This window comes from Canis lupus, chromosome 25 (assembly GCF_011100685.1).
Source record: "Canis lupus familiaris isolate Mischka breed German Shepherd chromosome 25, alternate assembly UU_Cfam_GSD_1.0, whole genome shotgun sequence".
Lineage (NCBI taxonomy): Eukaryota > Metazoa > Chordata > Mammalia > Carnivora > Canidae > Canis > Canis lupus.
In genome coordinates, this window is record NC_049246.1 from 45,849,440 (window position 1) to 45,871,031 (window position 21,592).

The 21,592-nt window shown below is 45.5% G+C and overlaps 1 long non-coding RNA gene across 1 annotated transcript; it reads right to left on the reverse strand.

The window, feature by feature from the left end:
- Positions 1 to 6,128: 6,128 nt before the first annotated feature.
- LOC119865861 lies at positions 6,129 to 7,681 on the reverse strand. The gene is made up of 2 exons (XR_005378284.1): positions 7,575 to 7,681; positions 6,129 to 6,328 (listed from the first exon to the last, which is right to left on the reverse strand). It is a non-coding gene; the product is annotated as an uncharacterized LOC119865861 (long non-coding RNA).
- Positions 7,682 to 21,592: the final 13,911 nt, after the last annotated feature.

Below are 21,592 nucleotides of genomic sequence, written 5' to 3' on the forward strand. Positions count from 1 at the left end.
AGAATGATTGTTGAACTTTATTAAAGACTTTTTGGGGGATGCCTTGCTGGCTCAGTGGTTGAGCCTCTGCCTTCAGCTCGGGGCGTGATCCTTGGGTCCTGGAATTGAGTCCTGCATTGGGCACCCCGCAGGGAGCCTACTTTTCCCTTTGCCTGTGTCTCTGCCTCTCGCTGTGTGTCTCTCATGAATAAATAAATAAAAACTATTTTTAAAAAAACACTTTTTGGCATTTACTGACATTTTTGTTTTTATCTTTAAAAAATATTTTTATTTTTTAAAGTAATCTCTGTGCCCAGTGTGAGGCTCAAACTCATAATCCTGAGATTAAGAGTTGTATGCTCTACTGACTGAGTCAGCCAGAGTCCCCTCTGCATTTATCTTTTTTTTTTTTTTTAGATTTTTATTTATTTATGAGAAACACACAGAGAGAGAGAGAGCATGTCAGAGACATAGGCAGAGGGAGAAGCAGACTCCATGCAAGGAGCCCGAGATGGGACTTGATCCTGGTACTCCAGGATCATACCTTGGACCAAAGGCAAGTGCTCAACCGCTGAGCTACCCAGGCTTCCCTGCATTTATCTTTTAAATTTGGAGTATGCATTCATAGATTTCCTACCATTTTAGTGCTCTTATCTCCCAGAAATAAGCCTTCAGTGATGCATGGAAATACTGTCATATATCTATGAGTTTATGTGCAAGTACTTTATTGAGAATGCTTGCATCCATGTTAATAATATGCCATCTTTGGCAAAACTACTGTTATTGGAAAATAAGTTATTATATGAAAAGAATAGTATCGTGGTCATCTTTGTCTGGAAGAATTTATAAAGTAGAAATCTCTTTCCCTTAAAAGTTCATATGACTTCTCCAGTGAAATCTTCTGAGTCCGAGGTTGGGGAAGGAACCATACTTTATTTTTATTTTTTGTGATTTGATTTTAAATTTTCTTTTCATCATGAAAAATGTCTTCATTTTTCTCCTGGGTTAAATTTTTTCATTTAATACATGGGCAGGAGAGAGATGTCTCTTGATCAAGTTTCAGGTCAGTTAGCACATCATCCTGTCGTCTTCTCACGTAGCTTATACCACTTTTTAAAAAAAAAAATTCTATTTCTGCTTTTTATGCATGGCTTTTCTTCATGAGACTTACCAAAGATCTCCTCAACAAACCCTCAAAGAACCAGCTTGGGGTGGATTTATTAATTGACCATTAATTAACCATTAATTCTCTTTTATTCTCTTTATCTTTTTTATTCTTGAAAGTACGTGAATAAAAATATTCTTGTTGTGGATGCCTGGGTGGCTCAGTCCATTAAGTGTCTGCCTTCGGCTCAGGTCATTACCTCAGGGTCCTAGGATGAAGCCCTGTGTTGGGCTCCTTGCTTAGCTGAGAGTCTGCTTCGCCTGCTTCTTCTGCCCCTCCCCTGGCTTGTGCTCTCTCTTGTTCACTCTCTCTCTCTCAAATATAAAATAAAATCTTAAAATATATTCTTGTTGTAAAATATTAAAAAAAAAAAGAACTCAGGAGTATTCGGAACAAGAAAGGACAGCCTCCCTCTATTACTCCCACCCCCTCATTCCTGATGCCTTCTCTGTCCCAGGGTGACCTCAGGCAGGACTGGGGTCTATTTCTGTTCCAGGACCTTAGGATCTATATGTGAATAGAATAGAAACCACCCCCCACCCCCACGCCCCCCACCTAAGGAGCTTAGACTCAGCTCTCCTTCCAGGTCAGACATTGTCACCAAAGTCTCTGTAATGGCCACATGACTTTGTTACTTTACCCTTATGAAGGTCCTCAGGATTTTCCCCCAAAAGTTTTTATAGTTACAGACAAAGCTGCCATGAATGTCCGAGGAGATACATCTTAGCATACTAGTGAATATTTCTAGGGTTCTCTAAGAAACACATGTGTGGGGTACAAGGTCAGTGTATTGTAGATTTTGATAAAAAATCCCAAATTACTATTTGGGAGAAATTATTTTTTTTTATTTCAAATTTCCAAATGGTTTAGGATTTTTTTTAATGTGATTAATTTTTTTACTTTGGTGCACTGGGATAGAGAAATTTGTCTTTTTTATTTTTTATTTTGCGGTCATTTTTATCTTTGTAGAAGGTATTGTAAGGTCTTCCAAGTATGGCTGTACAAGGTAATAACTAGGCCATTTGTCTCTGAAGGATTCCCTCTCCAACCCTTCAGGTGGGGGGAACTTACTTTGTGCAGCTGCTTCTAAGCTTCTGGAGGCTTCCATCAGAATCTTTGCACTGCCTGGGACCTGTCCACTGAGGGGAGTCCTTCCTTTCCCCACAAGTGACATTCTTCTTCCCTCTTACATCATGGAAATTGTCTGCCATCGTGGTGACCACACGTTACATCTTGGGCTGGAGATGTGATCAGCCTTCCTTCCTACATCCACCCTCTTCCCCTTCTGCAATGGAAACTCTGCTCAGGACAGACTCTGGCCCAAAACACATCATTCCGCAGCCTGTCCAGACTGAAATAAGAGTGGAAACACACTCTCCCCTCTTCCCTTTCACCAGTGGGATCTTGGGGGAACTCTTTTTTTTTTTTTTTTCTGAGGAACTCCTTGAATTAATGCCATCTGCATCTGTGTACAGAATGTGGAAATCACGTGTTTCTTTGTTCTGTCATAGTTGTGTGTTTGCTTGTTTAAGTTCAACAAGTCTCTTCTCCAGAAGCTAATAAGTAAATTTGTGTTTCTCTTTAGACTTTCATCACATGGTATTTTCTGGTAATATCCGAAACCATTGCATGGGTTTTCATGGAGTTGAGCTTCCTTTCAGTGGTATGTAAAGAGTTGTCCTCTATAAATACTACAAAATGATTTTATTTTTTCAGTTACTCCAAGTGTGTTTATGTGATCTTTCATGAACTTATTGTGATCTGATAATGGTTTCTCCCACGTGTGTGATTCTTTTCAAAATGTATCTTGTGTTTTATTTTAAGCTCATGGATGCTATGTTACATGAAAGCTCATTAAGGGTAAATATTAACTTATCTTGGGTCAGAATGCTTGAATTTAAATCTTGAGTCCACCACTTACTACTGAGATCTTAATTTAATTCAGCATTTGATAATTATTTGTCCAGTCCCTACAATGTGGCATGAATGGAATGGGTCCAGGTGCTGAGACTAGATCGAGAAACAGAACCGATGATGTCTCTGCTTCATGGAGCTCATGATGGGGGCACAGCATGGATGGGAGGAGGGGGATCACAAAAAGGCAGCAAAGCTGTAGTAGGTTGGTTGGTGATTCACGTTATAAAGAAATAGGAAGGAGAATAGGGATAACAGGGATATGGGGGCTGCAATTATGTATGGGGTTGCTGCAGGGATACACGTGCCAAGATTGGAAGGAAGTGAGGTTATCAAGCCTTATGAATCACTTGGGAAGTGTGTCCCAGGCAAAGAGAATGCCAGCTGCAAAGGGAATGCTCAATCTTGTTCTAAACTCGGTGGGAAAACACAAGAGAAAAAGTCAGAAGGTTAAGATGACCAGATTCACATTTATTTAAAAGATCAAATAGTTTGTTATGTTGAAATAAGTGAGAGGATCAGAAAAACTAGCTAGAAGACACCACAGTCATTTTGGCAAGAGATGAGCCAGGGCAGTGACTGGAAATGAAGAAATGTGGACTAGTGTGAGAATATGTCCTAGGGACAGATTTGACTAGATGTTTGATGCTGTATGGTGAGCAGAGTCCTGAAGAAGAAGAAGCTGAAAAGAGGAACCACCCCATTCCAGGTTTTGGTTGAGAAACTGGGTGGTGAAGAACAATCCAGAACCTCCATGATTGGCAGTGAGCTTTAAGGCCCCAGGCCTGGGGAGGCCCCTAAGCGAATGTTCCTGACAAACAGGAAACCACAGACTAGCAGAGCCTGACCCACTAGCAGGTTCACAGATGGAGGGAGGCAGCGTCCACTGTTGTACCAGGGTGAGGGAAGGAACGTGGAGCTTCTGATCTCCACTCAAGGAAGGGGAGAAGAAGTGAGAGGAAAGAGAAGAGGAGGATGGGTGAGAAAGATGGCCAAGACCCCCTGCCTGGGACTCCTCCCCATATCTTTATCTTGGGGAACATCTTCAGCACTCACAAGCTTAGAGAGAGAGTTCTTGAAGGAAGGGACCAGGGTTCAAGCCTCCTGAGTGCCAGTAGGAGGTAGAGGAGTCCTGAGGTAGGGGAGGACCTCAAGACTCTGCCAGAATGCGGACCTCTGCAGGTCAGATTTGTGTGAGTCCTGATTTCTCACCCAAAACTCTGGAAGAAGTCCACATGCCGTGAAATTTCTGTCGTCACCAAGAGCCTTTAGTTTGAGACAAGATTTCCACCTCAAGAGGCAACCCAGCTCTGAGAGGAGAACTAGGTCAAACAATGATTCCAGAGTCCTTCCCCACCCCTCATTACGCTTCTCATTTTTTCTTGATTTTCTTCCTTTGTTTTCTTTGTGTTTTCTTCTTCTGGCTTTTTTCTTTGGTAGCAAATCTTCTAATCCCTCCCCAATGGCAAGATAGTCCCTTCTGGGACAACACAACAACCTCTGCTCAGAACTGCATCTAGAGCCAGGACTTCAGGAATGTGAGCACCTCAGTCTGCAGGTGGGGAAATGACTCAGACAAGAGGCTGCTTCTTGGTGTCTGTGTGTGTATGTGTGTGTGTGTGTGTGTTTACCATGATGTGAGCCACTGAAATAGTCTCTGCTATTTTATCAGTTGATTCTCCTACATGATTTTTGCACGGAAATATTTGATCTGAGAACATCTGTTACTGTCTGGAACATATTTTTTTGCCTAGTACTTGACTTGGCACTTCCTATAGCTGTCAGATAAGCATCGTCTCACAGATTCTGTGACATAGCTCAATATTCCCGAACAAACATCAATTATGCTTATGGCTGGAATTGTGTCAATCTGAATGCAAAATGTGCCAGCTGTCTTCCTCGCTCGCAGTCTTCTTAATTACGCTGGCTCAATTATGCTGATATTGCAGGACTGTTCATTGTTGCTTTATAAATAAAAATGATATCACTAGGTAACTTTCTAGTTGGACTAGATTTTGCAGATTCAAAATAATAACATGCAAGATACTGATCCATTCCTCAACTTGCACCATGGCTTCATCTCCCAGTGGTCTACTGGTCTACTGGTCTCTCTCTATCTGAACTCTCTCTGGGAGCTTCCAGTGTGTAGGTCCCACCCAACTGAGTTAATTAATTCTATTGTCAGGGTTCCTATTGTTAAGATGGAATTGTAGAGATGTATTGGAGAGGTTTCATTTCAAGCACTCAGGGTGTGACGAAAATATTTTCAGTGTTTCTTTCCCCAAACTTCTGTGTGCCTGCTGTTTAAAAATCTCTGTGGCTAGCACATAAATATGCCTGTATCTGAGACTTGTATTTACATTTGTAGTCTTGGTGATTAGCATCATTCTTTTGTTTTTTTTTTTTTAATATTTTTTTTCAATTTTTATTTATTTATGATAGTCACAGAGAGAGAGAGAGAGGCAGAGACACAGGCAGAGGGAGAAGCAGGCTCCATGCACTGGGAGCCCGACGTGGGATTCGATCCCGGGTCTCCAGGATCGCGCCCTGGGCCAAAGGCAGGCGCCAAACCGCTGCGCCACCCAGGGATCCCAGCATCATTCTTTTGAAAAAAAAAACATGTCTCTCTCCCCCTCTCTCTCTCTTTTCTCTCTCTCTAAAAAATGTCTCATTTGAGATCTAATAGTCTTGTTCCTAAAAATTAATCCTAAAGAGAAATTTCAGCCCAAAACATCTGTCTATACAAAACATTCTTAGAAAAAAAATTTTTTTGATAACAATAAAAATTATTTTTATTGGGGCACCTGGCTGGCCCAGTCAGTGGAGCATGTGACTCTTGATCTCGGGTTTGTAAGTTCAAGCCTCATGTTGATTATAGAGACTACTTAAAAAGAAAATCTAAAAAAATAATGTCATGTAAATATTATTGCTTACAATCGTCACCACAAAGCTTATGAGCCTTGTCAACATCCCACTTCATTTTATGTGTAGTACATTGTTTACCACAGTGCACGAGGTGATGTTTTTCCTTGCATATTGTACCTGGCAAGACCAGTCATTGGACACAAGATTATTCTAGGGTGATTAATTAATGATAAATGGGATATCACATAGTTTGACATCAAATATTTGATGCAGAAGGGCATGGTCTATCCTTGCTACTTGGTGCCTGCACACTCCAGGCTTGTAGTGGACATACAGAACTGGCAGTTTGGATCTCTTCTGTAAAATAACTAATTTCAGGTGAGCACATGGCTTCTCAGGCTGGCCCTATGTGAATCAAGAAGAGAGAAGAAAAACAATGCTTTCAAACTCATCCCAGGCAAACCACCACCCCCTCTCTACTCCTGCAGCCCACCTCTGCCTTTTACTTCTTTGCCTCCATAGACCTAAAAGTAGTGTCAAACACAGGGTTAAAAGCAGGGTGGGGAAGGGGCGGGGGCAGGTGGCACCAAACATTTTCAGCCTTGGCTAGCATTTCCCCTTCCAATACATCATATGGATTTGAGCAAATGCTACAAAAATGCTAAAGCAATAGAATAGTGGCCAAGAAAGTGAAATAATGTGCACCTGTTACAAATGATAATTATACAGACACTGGCAAGATAGAATTGGTTTGGTATCACATTGGCAGAATGTGAAACTCAGTGTGCATTGTGTTTGCAGTTATATAAAATAAAGATAGGGCATGAATTTTGGCAATATTGTGAAGGGTTTTTTTAATTTTAAAAAATGGCTCAAGATGAGCCACCCCAAAATATGGCACCTTGGCATATGGATATTTGAAGCTGAAGGAGTTTGAGGGAAAAAAATAAAAGCAAGAAGGTCACTTTGACCTTCTCTCCCCTTCTTCCCGGATGCAGATCACAGCTTCTCTGTATGAGGTTCACCTCCTGTGCAGGAGGAGAGGAGCACCCTAGCTCCCAAGACAGCGATGTTGAGAAGAATCTCAACAAACAAACCTTGCTGCTTCATCCAGAGTACTACACTTAGCTCCTCCTCAACCCCATCACTTCTTTCACGACTGCCCACTCTTCCTCAGACCCAGCATGGGGTCTGCACACTGGAGCTCAATCATTCCTTTGGGCTTTCATTTCCACGTGTCATATAAAACTTATATTAAATAAGTGTGTGTGCTTTTCTCCTGATGATCTATCTCTGTCATCTTAATTTTCAGACCCAGCCAGGGACCCTAAGCGAGTCAAGGGGGTTATTTTTTGCCCTCCCCTTGCTTAAGAATGAAAGGAAAACTGTCGGGTGCCCGGGTGGCTCAGTGGTTGAGCATCTGCCTTCTGCTCAGGTCATGATCCCAGGGTCCTGGGATCGAGTCCCACATCGGGTTCCCCACAGGGAGCCTGCTTCTCCCTCTGCCTGTCTCTCTGCCTCTCTCTCCGTGTCTCTCATAAATAAATAATAAAGTCTTTAAAAAAGAAAAAGAAAATTGCCTTATGATGTATTCTCTAGAATTCTTGATAAGTTAAGTAATCAAGGCACATACTTGTATATCCTTACACACCTCTCATTTCAAATGGTAGAAAGCTGTGATACTTCAGAATGCCTCCAACATAACAACCAAATGCAGCATGCACACCTTGTGGGGAATCTGATTTGAAGACTCTGGAAATGAAAAAGAAATTTTTGAGAAAACTAGAAATATTTAATTATGGAATATATTTAAGATAATATTAAATATTATGGTTAATTTTTAAGGTATAATAGCATGGTGGTTATGCTAAAAAAAAGTCATCTGTTAGAGATATATTTATGTTAAAAAAAAAAACATGGTGTTTGAGATTTGCCTTAAAAATTTTTTAAACTAGGGATACCTGGGTGGCTCAGGTGGTAAAGCATCTGACTCTTGAGCTCAGCTCAGCTCTTGATCTCAAGGTCATGACTTCAAGCCCTGCGTTGGGCTCCATACTGGGTGTGAAGCCTACTTTAAAAAAAATTAAAAACTGGGAAGTAGGGCAACGTTAGACAAAATGAGGAAAATGATGGTAATTGTTGAAATTGAAGCAGTAGTTGGGCACTTGGACGTTTACAGTTTCCAAGTGTGAGGTATGCTTAAAACTTCCATAATAAAACAAAAAAAGGCCATAACTCCAGCTGGCTCCAGTCATGGAAATGAAAATAATTCAATATCAGATTAATCTTAGAGCTCAGAGCAGTAAATCAGAATAGTTCGAGATTTTGTTGACACTGAGAAATGAGATTTACTGGATTCTTTCTCTTTGTTAACATTACTGTTTGTGCTGTTCATTCATGCATTCCAATGCTGGGCATGTGTTTTTAGTGTTTGTACTGGGAAATGTCAAAACTTTCTCTACTTCCTCTTTACGAATCAAATTGATTTTTACTTATTGCCTCCTTGACCTTATCGACATACAAAGAGAGAGAATCTAAATACCAGTTTGTGGTAAAGGGATTCTGGATCGTATAAGAAATAATCATAAAGTAAGACAGGAGAGTTAAGGATTTAAACATTCAGAGGCCCAAATGTAGGAAAGAGAGGGAAGACTGGGGTGGCCAGGGGCAGAGGAGGATGGGTTGGGTGGAGGTGCTCAAAGGACACAAACCTCCACTTATAGGATGAGTGAGTGCTGGGGTGTAATGCACAGCATGGTGACTCGGAAGCATTGTACACTCGGAAGTTGCTAAGAGAGTAGATCTTAATATTTCTCACCATACACACACAAAAATGGTACCTATGTGAGGGGATGAATGGGCTTCCTAACCTTCCCGAGGTAGCTATTCTGCAATATAGAAGTGCATCAAATGATCACGCTGTATACCTTAAACTTACACAATGTTATGTGTCAATTATGCCTTCATAAAGCTTGAAAACAAAATCCAGAGATGATGCAAAATCAACCGAGAAGGCTGACGTTTCCAGATATTGTTGAGAAAGTAACTTGGAGAAAGAGCACCGTATTTATTCCTGAGTTCCCTGGTAACCAAGACCAAAAGAAAAACACAGATTACACTGAATAGTTGAAAAGGAAATCAGACACATTTATCAGTGTTTGTAATGAAACCACACTTATGATGAAATCCATCTTGAAAGAGTATTCTTGGATATTGAGTAACGGTAAAAGACCATGTTTTCCAAAGGGGTAGTGGAAAGGGAGGTGGGCGGGGGATTGGGGTGACTGGGTGATGGGCACTGAGGGGGGCACTTGACGGGATGAGCGCTGGGTGATATGCTATATGTTGGCAAATTGAACTCCAATTAAAAAAAAAAAAAGACCGTGTTTTTCATTGCTGTTTCTTATAAGATGCAGAGACACAACTTAAACAAAAGCTTCCCAGATTAATTTTCTGCGAAGTTTGAAAACATGCTGTTAATCACAAATCAGTACTATTAGGTCTGCTGAAGGTTAAGAAAATATGCTCCAGGCATTTTTGTTTTCTGGCGATGTAATTCATATAAATAATCCAGAAGAATCGACAAGCTGAGTATCCATGCCAGGGCTCTGGTGACACGTGGGCAGGAGCCAGAGAAACAGGGCCACCTTCTCTCCCTGACCCTCTCTGGCACCTGCTCTGACCCATCCATCCCCGTGTGTATTCTGGAAAAACATCGGTTTTGTTAGACGTTCCCAGGGGCCCTATCAAAAAAGGTTTCAAAGTGAGTATTGAGATGTGCTGCTCTAAACAAAGTTAAGTCAATTCCTTTGTTACAGGATGCTCCTAGGCCTTAATACACTGCAGTGTGTTTCGAATGTCCGAGAAGCGTGGAGTGTACCGATCCCCCCAACATGGTTGCTATGACCTCCTCCTCCTCTGTTTATTTTTTTAATACAGCATACTTTAGGATCCTTTTCTCCTCAACACATTGTTTGGAAAGTGCTGGACTGTAGTATCTGCTGAAATGAGGGCCATAAGCTTTATATAACAAACATTGAAGCCATGGTTCACATTCTGTCATTCAGAGCCAAACTTGCAGACTTCTAGAATCATATGGTAGCTCCCAGCAGGTGCCTGATTGCCTGATTCATCCTCTCCCGCTAAAAGACCCATGAAGGCACATGCAAAATTGCAAAATTGCAACTGCACCAGAAGCTAAGAATATCAATTAAAGCTTGGCCCCAGTCTGGGAGGGATTTCTGCCAATGGTGGTGCAGATGAGGACAGATTGAGGAACTCTCATTAGCTGATGCACAATGTGGCTTCTGAAACGGAGCTCTGAGGTCAGACAAGAGGGAGCCAAGCCCTTCCCAGGGGTGCCAGCAAGTGCCGGGCAGTGAGCTTGGGCATGACGGGAATGGCACCCTGAGGCGAACAGGGCTATTTCCTTCTCCTAGCCACTGCTAATCTGTATTTTTGCAAAGGATGCACCCACCAGTGAAGCAATCTGCAGCTCCTGGTCACCTGGAAATACCTTACCCTTTCTCCAGGTACAAAGGTCCTGGTGAACACCTACTCACAACAAAACGTGGCTAATGGCCCTTCCTTCTGTAAAGGTTCTGAGAAGGGAATCTTGTCAGCACCAGAGTGGACGGGGTGGGGTCATGGGGATCAGCTCGAGTGGGCTTCGGCAGCTTGATTCTCACGCAGCAGAGGAATATCATTTTAGTAGATATGAAGTCAAGTCAGGGGATATCAGGTTTTGGACAGACGGTGAAGTACCTTAAGACTTAGAGGTAATGTTAGCAAAATTAAAAATAAGGACATGAGGGTGCCTGCGTGGCTCAGTGGTTGAGCATCTGCCTTTGGCTCAGGTGGTGATCCTCAGGTCCTGGGATCGAGTCCTGCATGGGGCTCCCTGCAGGGAGCCTGCTTCTCCCTCTGCCTGTGTCTCTGCCTCTCTCTGTGTGTCTCTCATGAGTAAATAAATAAAATATATTTTTTAAAAAGTAAGGACATGAAAAAGTAGCTAATGCTATTGTAGTAATCATATTGCAAAATATGCACATGTATCAGACCAACATATTATACATCCCAAACTTAAACAGTGTTATACATCAATTATATAAATTTAAGAAAACACCTTGGGGAAAAAATAGGATATATATGTTCCAAATTATAGCAAGAAAAAAAAACAGCCTATAGACAAAAAAATAAAAATAAAAAAGACCAAAAAAGGAAGGAAAAATCAAAGATGGATTTAAAAAAAAAAAAAACACAAAAGTAAGATGGCAAAAGTAAAAGCAAACATACTTTGAGACAATTAACAAAATAATTAAAATCTCCTATTCAGAGACTCTAAGACTGGATCAAAAAGAAAATTTAAAGGTGAGTTATTGATATAAAACTCCCCTAAAACAGAGGACAGAACAGAAATGTTAAAAGATGGGCAAATATATGTTAGACACACACAAATACAAGAAAGCAAGATTTTAAAAAATGATCTTAGACAAAAGAATATGCAAGGGAAAATCATTAAACAGGAAAGATTTTTTTTCAGATTGGGAAAGATATAATTACAATGAAACTATGATGATCACAAATATTTATGTGCCAAATAAAATAACATTGACAATAGTATTTAAAGCAAAGACTGTTAAAAAAATCTAAGAAGAAATTCACTACAAAAATATTTGGAGTAGGAGATTTTAACAAAGCAAGGTAAGGTTTTCTTTCTAAGTTCAAGGGATGGAAAAGTTTAAGAGGCATAGAAAATTAGGATAATAAAATAATACGATTGATTAAGGAATAAGGATTAATATGCCTACACTCAAAACAAAAGTGCACCTTCTTTCAAGCACCTAAGGACAATTTGTAAAAATAACTATTCACACATAGGAAAACCCTGAATTACAAAAGTGGCTTTATTGTACGAAGTTTGCGATTAAACTAGAAAATGTGACTAAAATTTAAGCAAAACAAAACAAAAGTAATTGGAAAACTTTAAGGACATTTGTAAACAATTCTGATTAGGAAAAAAGAGCTTAGCTCCTTGCTCCTATTTTTCAGCTAAAACTTAAGAACAAAATGAAACAAAACAACCAAGGACATGAACCAGTTATGAACACTGACCAAGAGGAAATTATAGGGGATTTAAATTCACTTCTTTCTATTTTGTGATTCTTACACTTTGGACAACTAGGGGCACTTGGGTGGCTTAGGGGTTGAGCGTCTGCCTTCGGCTCAGGTCGTGATCCCAGGGTCTTAGGATCGAGTCCCTCATCGGGTTCCCCACAGGGAGCCTGCTTCTCCCTCTGCCTGTGTCTCTGCCTCTCTCTCTCTCTGTCTCTCATGAATAAATAAATGAAATCTTAAAAAAAATTTTTTGGACAATGATTATGTAATCGTACAATAAATTTAAAAAATTAAGTTTTGTTAAGAAAAAATTTAAAATTACCAGGAAGTCCAGGATAGACTGGCCCAGATTTGGATTCTGGGTGCTCCATGGCTTGTCCTGGGAAGTAACTGCCCCCCTCACTCCATCGGAGCCTGCTCAGGTGTCCAGGAGTGATGGAAGGCGCTGCCCCTCAGGAGGCTGGGTCCTCAGGCCGACCTGGGTCCTTGGCGCTGGCAGGCACTAGAAGACAGCAGCCCCCCTGGGGCCACTTAGGGCAGCGGCTTCTGGACTCTGCAGCCCCAATGACAGAACACAGCCCAGGATCCTGGAGGGAGGCAAGCCCCCATTATTGCTGACTTCAGCTGAGCCCACCCCGGGGTCCTCTTGAAAGAATTGGGGAGGGACATCCTAGGGCAAGGGAATGAGTTCCCAGAAGAGCGAGTGTAAGCAGATCCCTAGGAAAAGTGCCTGTGACCATTATCTTGACCCTGGTTTTCCCCACAAGCACATGGCCAGGGAAACCTGGATTAGACCAAAGTGGCCCCTTAGTCATTATATTAGGACATAATCTGGAGGATAAATTGCAGCATGTTGCTCATGAGACGGAGACGTTTCCTAGGTCACAATAAGAAAGTGTCAGTGAGTAAAGGCAAGTACTCATTCACTCACCGACAATTAGCAATCCTGCTTTCAATTTTAAATCTTGCACAAGTTTTTTTTTTTTTTTTTTTTAAGTTTGGGGTTTTTTGTGTGTGTTTGTATTTTGTGGTTTTGTTTTACACTGTGGGTCTGTGGCAGGACCAGCTCAGAAGTCAGCACTGGGAAAAAAAAAAAAAAGAAGTCAGCACTGGGAAGAAGGCCTGAGCGACTGCCCAGGATTCGCCATCTAACCTGGTACTCTATCCTCCTGCACAACCTGATAACGCCTTCATTTCTTTGTTGTTTTTTTTTTTCCATAAAGATTTTATTTATTTATTTTTTTATTCATGAGAGACACAGAGAGAGAAGCAGAGACATAGGAAGAGGGAGAAGCAGGCTCCCTGCAGGGAACCCGATTCAGGACTCGATTCCAGGACCCCAGGCTCACGCCCCCAGTCCAAGGCAGAAGCTCATCCACTGAGCCACCCAGGCGTCCCCACCTTCATTTCTGATGGGCGAGGGGGACAGTGTGCTGGCCAACCACCTTGAGACTCCAAACCACTTGGTGGGCTTTTTCTCCATGTACATAAATTAGCCTCATTCCCCATCTGTGGCCCCTGGAAGCCTTCAGAGCGGAGATCCACCGTGGAGGTTTATGGGGGAGGCACGGGGTCAGCGCTGGAAGCTGGGGTGGCGGGCGGCAGGAGTCGCCTGCAATGCCATCTCAGGGGTGCCACAGCTGACCCCACAGGGAGGCCTAAAGATGGAACGATTCCCAGAATATTCCACAGCACGGACAGAGCTCAGTGTTCAGAGCCTGGGGAAAGAAGACTTCAGGATGGAAAGATCCTTGCACCCAGAGGCAGGACTGACGCAGGCGTTGGGCAGTGAAGTCTGAGGGGAGCGCTCTCCTGTATGGTGCACGCAGAGAACCCCTAAATCTGCTCTCCTCGTGTTCTGCGGTCCATGCAACAGTGCAGGCGTTGCCCCTCCACGCCAGGCCAAGGCCACGAGCAGCCTCTGCCTCTTGCCCGCACCCCCCACATCCAACGCATCAGCAGGTCCTGTTGGCTCTCGCTCCACAACGACTTCTAGGTTTAAAAAGGTCGAATGCTGACTCTTTTAAAACTGAGTCTCATTCTCCCTTCAGTCACCCCCGAAACAGCGCTGAAAGGAAGCGCATGCACTGGTTATTCACCATCCCGTAGCGGGGAGCACCGTGCAGGGGGAAATGGGGTGGCGGGCCTCTGGCCCTGTGAGTCTCATCCAGGTCCCCGGACTGGTGGTCTCCGTGTCCTGCTCACTCACTCACATCCTGCCTCTGCTCTGCAACAGGAGGGCGAGACAGGAATTTGCCCTCTGCTGCCTCAGCTAGGAAGACAAACTCCTTGATGGCCTCTAAGCTCGCTCATTCATTTATCAATTCAACAAAAAATCAGGAAGTGCCTACTGTGTGCCAGATGCACAGTGTGCATCTATGAGGTGACGGAATGATGTCTGCAAGAATGTCCTGGAAGAAAAACATGAGGAGAAAGCAGAGCTCCTTGAGAGGCTTTGCATGCAGTAAACCCCGGGGTGTTAACAGAGCCCCGGAGAGGGGAAGGATCCCAAGTGAGTCCTGAAGGATAAATCGGAGCCATCCAGGTAGATGGGGGAGGAGCAAGGTGTTCCAGAAAAAAGGAGCAACATGCCATGAAAACAAAGGGTCCTTGGGAAAAACAAGGGCATCATGACAACTCCCGTTTTAACCCCCTTTGGGGTGCACTGCCTGCTTTGGAGATTTCCCTGCAGATGAAGAGATTAACATGAACAGATTTAACATTCCTGCCTGGCTTGACCCTCTCCATTCTTCCAGCGAAGGTTGAGGGATTTATCTGGTTGGCCATTTGGGAGAAAAATTGGTAGGACAGCTTTAGGCAATCCCTCTCCAGCCTGGCTGCCTGGCCGTGGCTCACCTGCCCCGTGAGGCGTAGAGCTTGGGGCTCCCAGCACCACCTCTGTCTGGGGGTGGTGCGTGTGGGGACTGCGTGCACTGCCCGTGTCTTCTGGGGTTCAGTGTCAGGAATCCCGTCGAGGCTGTGCTCCTGCCATGGACGGAATGCGTGTGTCGCCTACAACGTGTGTTGAAGCTCTGTCCTCCAATGTGACAGCATTAGGAGGTGAAGCCTTTGGGGGTGACAAAGTTTAAACGAGGTCTTGAGGGCGGAACTCTCATGATGGGATGAGCGTCCTTATAAGCAGAGAAAGGGGGACCAGAGATCACTCTCCCTGCCACGTGAGGACAGCAAGGAGGCAGCCTTTCTGCCAACCAGGGAAAGGTCCTCCCAGAAACCAAATCCGCCAGCATCTTGACCTTGGACTTTGCAGCCTCCAGAACCATGAGCTATAAATGCCTGTTGGTGAAGCCCCCAACCTGGGGTATTCCAGCAAAGCAGCTTGATCGGAGGAGACGCACTGTCTACACTGGCTGTGTCAGCACCAGGGGTCTTGCTTGGTCCTCCCTGGTCTCTCAGGTGTTGGTGGCTCAGGGTGTGATTTCCTGGGCTCCCCCAGCCCTAAAATGCCATCATTCGTCCCTGTTCCTGAGGCTGCTCAGGGTCCTGGCACCTTTGCCCCTCCTGGTACAGCAAGCACTGCCCTCATTGTGGGCCCCCCTCCTTACTGGGGAGAACTTACCAGGAAGCCCTCTTCCTCCAGGGTCCTCATTTTCCAGGTGAAGAATTGAGGTGTGGGACTTACCCCAGGTCATACATGCAGTGAGAGACCAAGGGCACCTGCCAGACCTGCACCACATCCAGGTACACAGGGCCCTGAGCTCAAAAGAACCCCGTGCTTGGGTTAGACCCCGTTAGACCTGCTGTTCCCATCTTGAAACGCTTTAAGAATTTCTGAACAAGGGCAGGTGCCTGGGTGGCTGGGTCAGTTGAGCATCTGACTCTTGGTTTTGGCTCAGGTCATGGTCTTGGGGTTGTGAGATCGAGTCTGCTCTCCAGCTCTGCACTCAGCACGGAGTCTACTTGAGATTCTTACCCTCTCCTTCTCCCTCTGCTTCTCTCCCTGCTCATGCGTGCATCCTCTCTCTCTCTCTCTCTCAAGTAAATAAACTCTTTTTAAAAAAGAACACGGGGATCCCTGGGTGGCGCAGCGGTTAGGCGCCTGCCTTTGGCCCAGGGCGCGATCCTGGAGACTCGGGATCCCGGTGCATGGAGCCTGCTTCTCCCTCTGCCTGTGTCTCTGCCCCTCTCTCTCTCTCTCTCTCTCTCTGTGACTATCATAAAAAAAAAAAAAAAAAAAAAGAACACGAATTTCTGTACTAGGCTCACATTTTCTCACAGGACCGCCCACATGGAGCCCGTCCTGTGGGCAGAACCAGGGTGAGAGCTGAGGTCCCCTGAGCAAGCCTGGTGCATTTCCAGCACCCTCCCACCCCACCCGGAGAGCTAAGTGCTGCTATCACCAAACCAACATAGTTTTCCCTGCGACGACATTCAAAGCTTAAAGGCGGAGGCCACAGCAGTTTCTTCCTTGGCCTGAAAGCCCCCGATGAATGACATCCCAGATTTCCTGGTTGCTGTACCATCCACTCCATGCAAGACAACTGTTGCATTTTCTTCTTGTAAAACTTACCTCCTGGGGCCCTGATTGCTATCGGAGCTGGGGCTGCAGGCAGCTACTGGCATCGGAGTTACCGAAGGTCCAACTGGCATAATGACTGGGAGAGGAAAAAAGGTCAGGACAGACATCCCAGAAAGGCTTCGGGAACATCTAGAGGGCAGAGGGGACCTTGGTGCTGCGAGAGCTGCTGGAATGGGGGGACTTCCAAGCCGATGAATGAGCCTCAAACCTCTCCACCCCCTTTACTCTATGTCTTATTCGTGGAAACGACGGGAGGTAGCTCTTTTTAAGGACCCGTGGATGGATGGAGGGCAGCTTCTTTCCAACCCAACAGTAGTGCTTCTTAGCTGCAGCAGATCTTCTGCAGATGAGTAGGAGGGAAGGGATGTCTTAGGTAGATTGGGATTTGCCAAAAGGGAGAGCTCTTCTTGACAACCTCTTCTGCACGCCTTCCCCATACCCACGAGATGCCCGTTTTCTCTAATATCAAGGACCACGTGCTTATTGCTGAATTATTACACTGAGACTGGATCCTGCGTCTCACTGCAGTGGGACCCTCCCCCCAACAACTCAGACTCCCCTGAAGCTCCCGGAGTAAGTCACAGGAGCAGAAGGCAGCCTGATTCTTCATGGAACACCCCCCACACACACGCACCACCACCACCACCACCGCAGAGCTCGTTCACACGCCTGGGGCAGCATCCGTGATCTGGGGTCCGGTGTGTGGGATTCTGATCCAAGAAGCAAGATCATCATCCCCGTTCTGGAAACCACACTTTTATAACACCTGCCTTCCCATTGACAGTCAATCGGTTCAACCGAGCGAAGCAATGAGAAAAATTAACTTCGACAGTGGGACACGGCTACTCTCAGAACAAAGCTTCCAGAAAAACAGCTAAGGTTCTTAAATAAGGTGTGCTCTAGGCAGGTGGCCCTTTGGAAGAGCCAGGGCTTCGTCTCTTATGCAGACCGGGAGAGAGCTGCGTCCTCCACAGGCAAACACAAAGTTCTGCAGGCCAGGGTGCGGGAGGACAGTCCACGGACGGACAGACACAGATGGCGGCAGAGTGGGTTACTTAGCTGCCTGCCCTGAAGGACACATCGCTGGATCCCTTGCAAAGACTCAAAAGAGAATGAAAAATACCGCCTGATGTCACCCTGCTCTGTCTCATTCTGTTTGAATATTCGAGTATTCTATTGGGATTATGTTGGGTTAGCATCAGACCTGGGGGGCAGGGTGGGAGGAGGGCACCCGCTGAGTGCACCAAGGATGTCGCCTGTTGGAGGCATTTGTTTTTCTGAAGTCATGAGAGTTTTCAAAGCAGCTTAGGGACACGATTTGCAGTCTCACTTCCCAAACTACCAGGAAGCCAGGGCCCACGTGGCGGGGCTGCCAAAGCTTCGTGACTCCGTCTCTAGAAGTGAGTTCCTACTCATGCATCCCAGGGCCTGCGTGGGCCTCGGGTCAGCGTCTGCCTGGAGGCTGTTGGTGCTAGGCCCCCGAAGGCCGACTGGATGGCCTGTGGATAAAGAAATGCGTGGTTTGTCCTGGGCAGGTGCAGGGACAGGGTGAGGGTGAAGGTCACTCACTACCTGTCCTCGGGGAGGTGTGGGGAGGGATCCACCAGCGCTGTGTCCCCTGCAATGTCATCACGTCACGTGTTTCCCTGGAGCCCCTCCGAGGTGGGCGAGAGGACCCGGCTTTTGGCAGCGCACCAGCTGCTTGAACACCCCAGAACTAAGCAGGACAGCCACCGCCAATATTGGGGGGCAGGCGCTATGCCATATTATGCACTCAGGGTCTGATATCAAGACCAGGAAACATGAAGAGGGGTGAAAAGCAATCTGAGTGAGGCCGTCAGCAGCGGGACAGCAGTGCCTGAGGCTTCCCCGTGTCCTGACTCCGGTCCCCAAATTGCCCTCCCCTGTCTGGGGCCCCGGCTCTTGGGAACGAAGTGCTTGCATCTCCTGCTCCCTGAATCACCCCACAATGCAGGGGACTGGAGGAGAAAGAAGTTGCACAGCCTTCTCCAGATGGCTGATGGGCTGATTTCAGAGATGGAGCTTCTAGCCTCCTGTGACTTTTCTGCCCCCGGCCCCATTCCAGCACCTTCCTTATCTATCCCATTCCACACCACAGAATACGGTTGAAACTGTGAGTCAGGGGAGCAAGGGACAAACGAGGGAGGAGGCTGGCGCTCTGACATCAGCATTCCTCCCTTCCTGGAGTCAGAGCACCCCTGGTCTGCCAGGAAGCATGCAACTAGGGGTACCTGGGTTACATGAAGAAGTTACAAGGAACTTAGGAGGATAACCTGAGTCCGGACAGGAGGGGTACACATGTGAACGTGAGGAATGCACCTTTCCTTCGAAGGAAGCAAGGCAGAAAGGAGCCACCGGCCGCCAAGGCAGAGTGGATGGAAGGCAGAGTGCCCTGTCGAGAAGCTTCTTCTTCAGCAGTGCTCCCAGGCCACAGTGAAAGCACAGTGAGCAGGAGTCTTACCCAGTAGGCTTGCTGGTCACTGCCCCAGGTCACCTGGATGACACCCTAGGCAGGGTCACTGAAGCCCTGAGCTGCGCCTCAGAGGGCCGGCTCAGAGCCTCAGTCACTCAGGGAATTCTGAGTTAGCCCTCCCTTAGGGAATTACTAGCTCTGGCTGACCTCAGGGCAGTGTGTGCATGTGTGAGAAACCCATGTGCAGGGACACCTGGGTGGCTCAGCGGTTGAGCGCCTGCCCCTGGCTCATGGCGTGATCCACGGTCTCAGGATCAAGTCCCACGTCGGGCTCCCTGCCTGGAGCCTACTTCTCCCTCTACCTACGTCTCTGCCTTTCTCTCTGTGTCATAAATAAATAAATAAATAAATAAATAAATAAATAAATAAATAAATAAAATCTTTAAAAAAAAACCCACACACATGTGCAGGCAGAAAGCTAGTAATAAGATAAACACCTGTGCACTCACCATCCAGATAAAAAGTAAACTTTCCACCTCAATGTCCTTAAATTCTTATTAGTCATAGTCCTCTGCTCATCACGCAGTACCATTGATTCATGATCTTGATGCAGTACCATTGATTCGTGATCTTTTTTAGTTCATTAGCTTCTTTATTTGCAAGCACAACCCAAACAAGCACATGTGAGCTCATCCCGCAACCCCAAAACTATACACTGCTTGTAAATTATAGCTGGAGTGGGCTCCACCCATAGCCCACCCTCCCCCAGAGCCTAGGCACCATCCGAAACTTCATGTTGATCCCACCCTTCCTTTGTGACCCCAGGTAGCATGTGAATCCACTGGACGGACTTCTCATCCGCCTCCTTCCCACAGAGGCTGCTCCTATGAACCATTCTGAGTGGATCGTGGTTCTGGTCACTCCCACTAACACCATTGCCAGGCTCAGATGGCAATTCGTGATCAAAGCACCAATCTGATTTCCTCTCTTAGAAGTTTAGAATTGGTACCTCGGGGCTCTGTGTGCTTCATGAAGGTCACTTGAGCTGGGAGGTCATGAAAGCTGTGGCTCAGTTGGCTACATTTCTGCCATGTGTAAGTGGGATAGAAAGAGCTTGTCCTCAGAGGGAAGGAGAAACAGAGATGGCATGTGGCAAAAATCAGGGGAGAGGGACCAGATGGCTCCCCAGACAGAGTTGGAGGGAGTGGTCACCTGGGCTCCAATTGCTTCCTAAATCTCGATCCCAGGGCCTCTCAGGGCTGGGTTGGCTGTAACTTCTTTTGGGTTTTGGAGGTGCTCCTGCTCTTTGTTTAAGCTGTGCTGGGTGGATTGCTCTACAGCCAAGCAATCAGAGAACGCAGCCGTATTTGCGTGGTACAAAGCCACACCTGTATTTTATATTCAAGAGCGTTGGTTGCTAATGAAGCTCTGACCTTCACAGGCTAAAATAGGAGAGATAGGAGCGGTTGTGGCAGGGAAGAGCTGGACATCTTACCTGTCCCCTGGGGTCTTCCCATTCTAAGAACTTACTTATTCTGTCTTCACTTAAGATGTTCCAAAATAAAACTGATTTTGGACTCATTACTGGGAAAACAAGAGAAGCATTGTTATGTTCAACCAGAAGAGTGTTGTGCAGCAAAGACACACTGCCCAGGCTGAGCAGTCCTCGTGCCACCACCAGCCACCAGGGCCCCAAATGTAATTTCCCTTCTTGAATATCTCACATGCAACCTTCTGAGTCTAACCAGCAGGACCTGCTATATAATTTGCAGGGTCGGCTCTAGAGTTTTCAGGGTCCAGTGGATAGCAGAAGCAGAGCCTCCTGTTTAAAAGGCATTAAACATTTCAAGACCATGACAGCAGAGCATTAAACCAAATGCCGGGACTTCCTGGGGACCCGTGAGATGGTACTGGTCATACACCCATGAAGCTGGAAGAGTGGGTGGTGCTGTACTGGTCAGGAGCCATATCAATCTTAGTCTTCCACAAAGAAAGTCCATTTCAGTCCTATAATATAGTTTCTGCACCGCTAGGAGCTGCCATTCAACATGTGTTGGATGAATGAATTGCCTGTGGCATGAGCTAATGGCTGATATGGGCATATAATGTAATTTCTCTTCCAAACACCAAAATGAAGGAAGGAGTGGAGTTAAGTCCGCTGTTACAGGCAGCATCGATAAACTGACCAAGTCTAGGTCTTGGAAGTATAAGCAACAACAGTGCTTTAAAATGCATTGAAGAGGGCAGCCCAGGTGGCTCAGTGGTTTAGCGCCACCTTCGGCCCAGGGCATGATTCTGGAGACCCGGGATCGAGTCCCACATCGGGCTCCCTGCAAGGAGCCTGCTTCTCCCTCTGCCTGTGTCTCTGCCTCTCTCTCTCTGTTTCTCATGAATATATAAATAAAATCTTTAAAAATATATATTAGTAATTATTTTTAAAATGTAAAAATAAAAATAAAATGCATTGAAGACACAGGAAGAAAATCATCCTAATGGCTGGATTAAAACGCCCATCAGGCTCAGGAGAGTTGCCTAAAATTATGATTATAAATCAAGATATAATAGGAAGTATGAAACATTG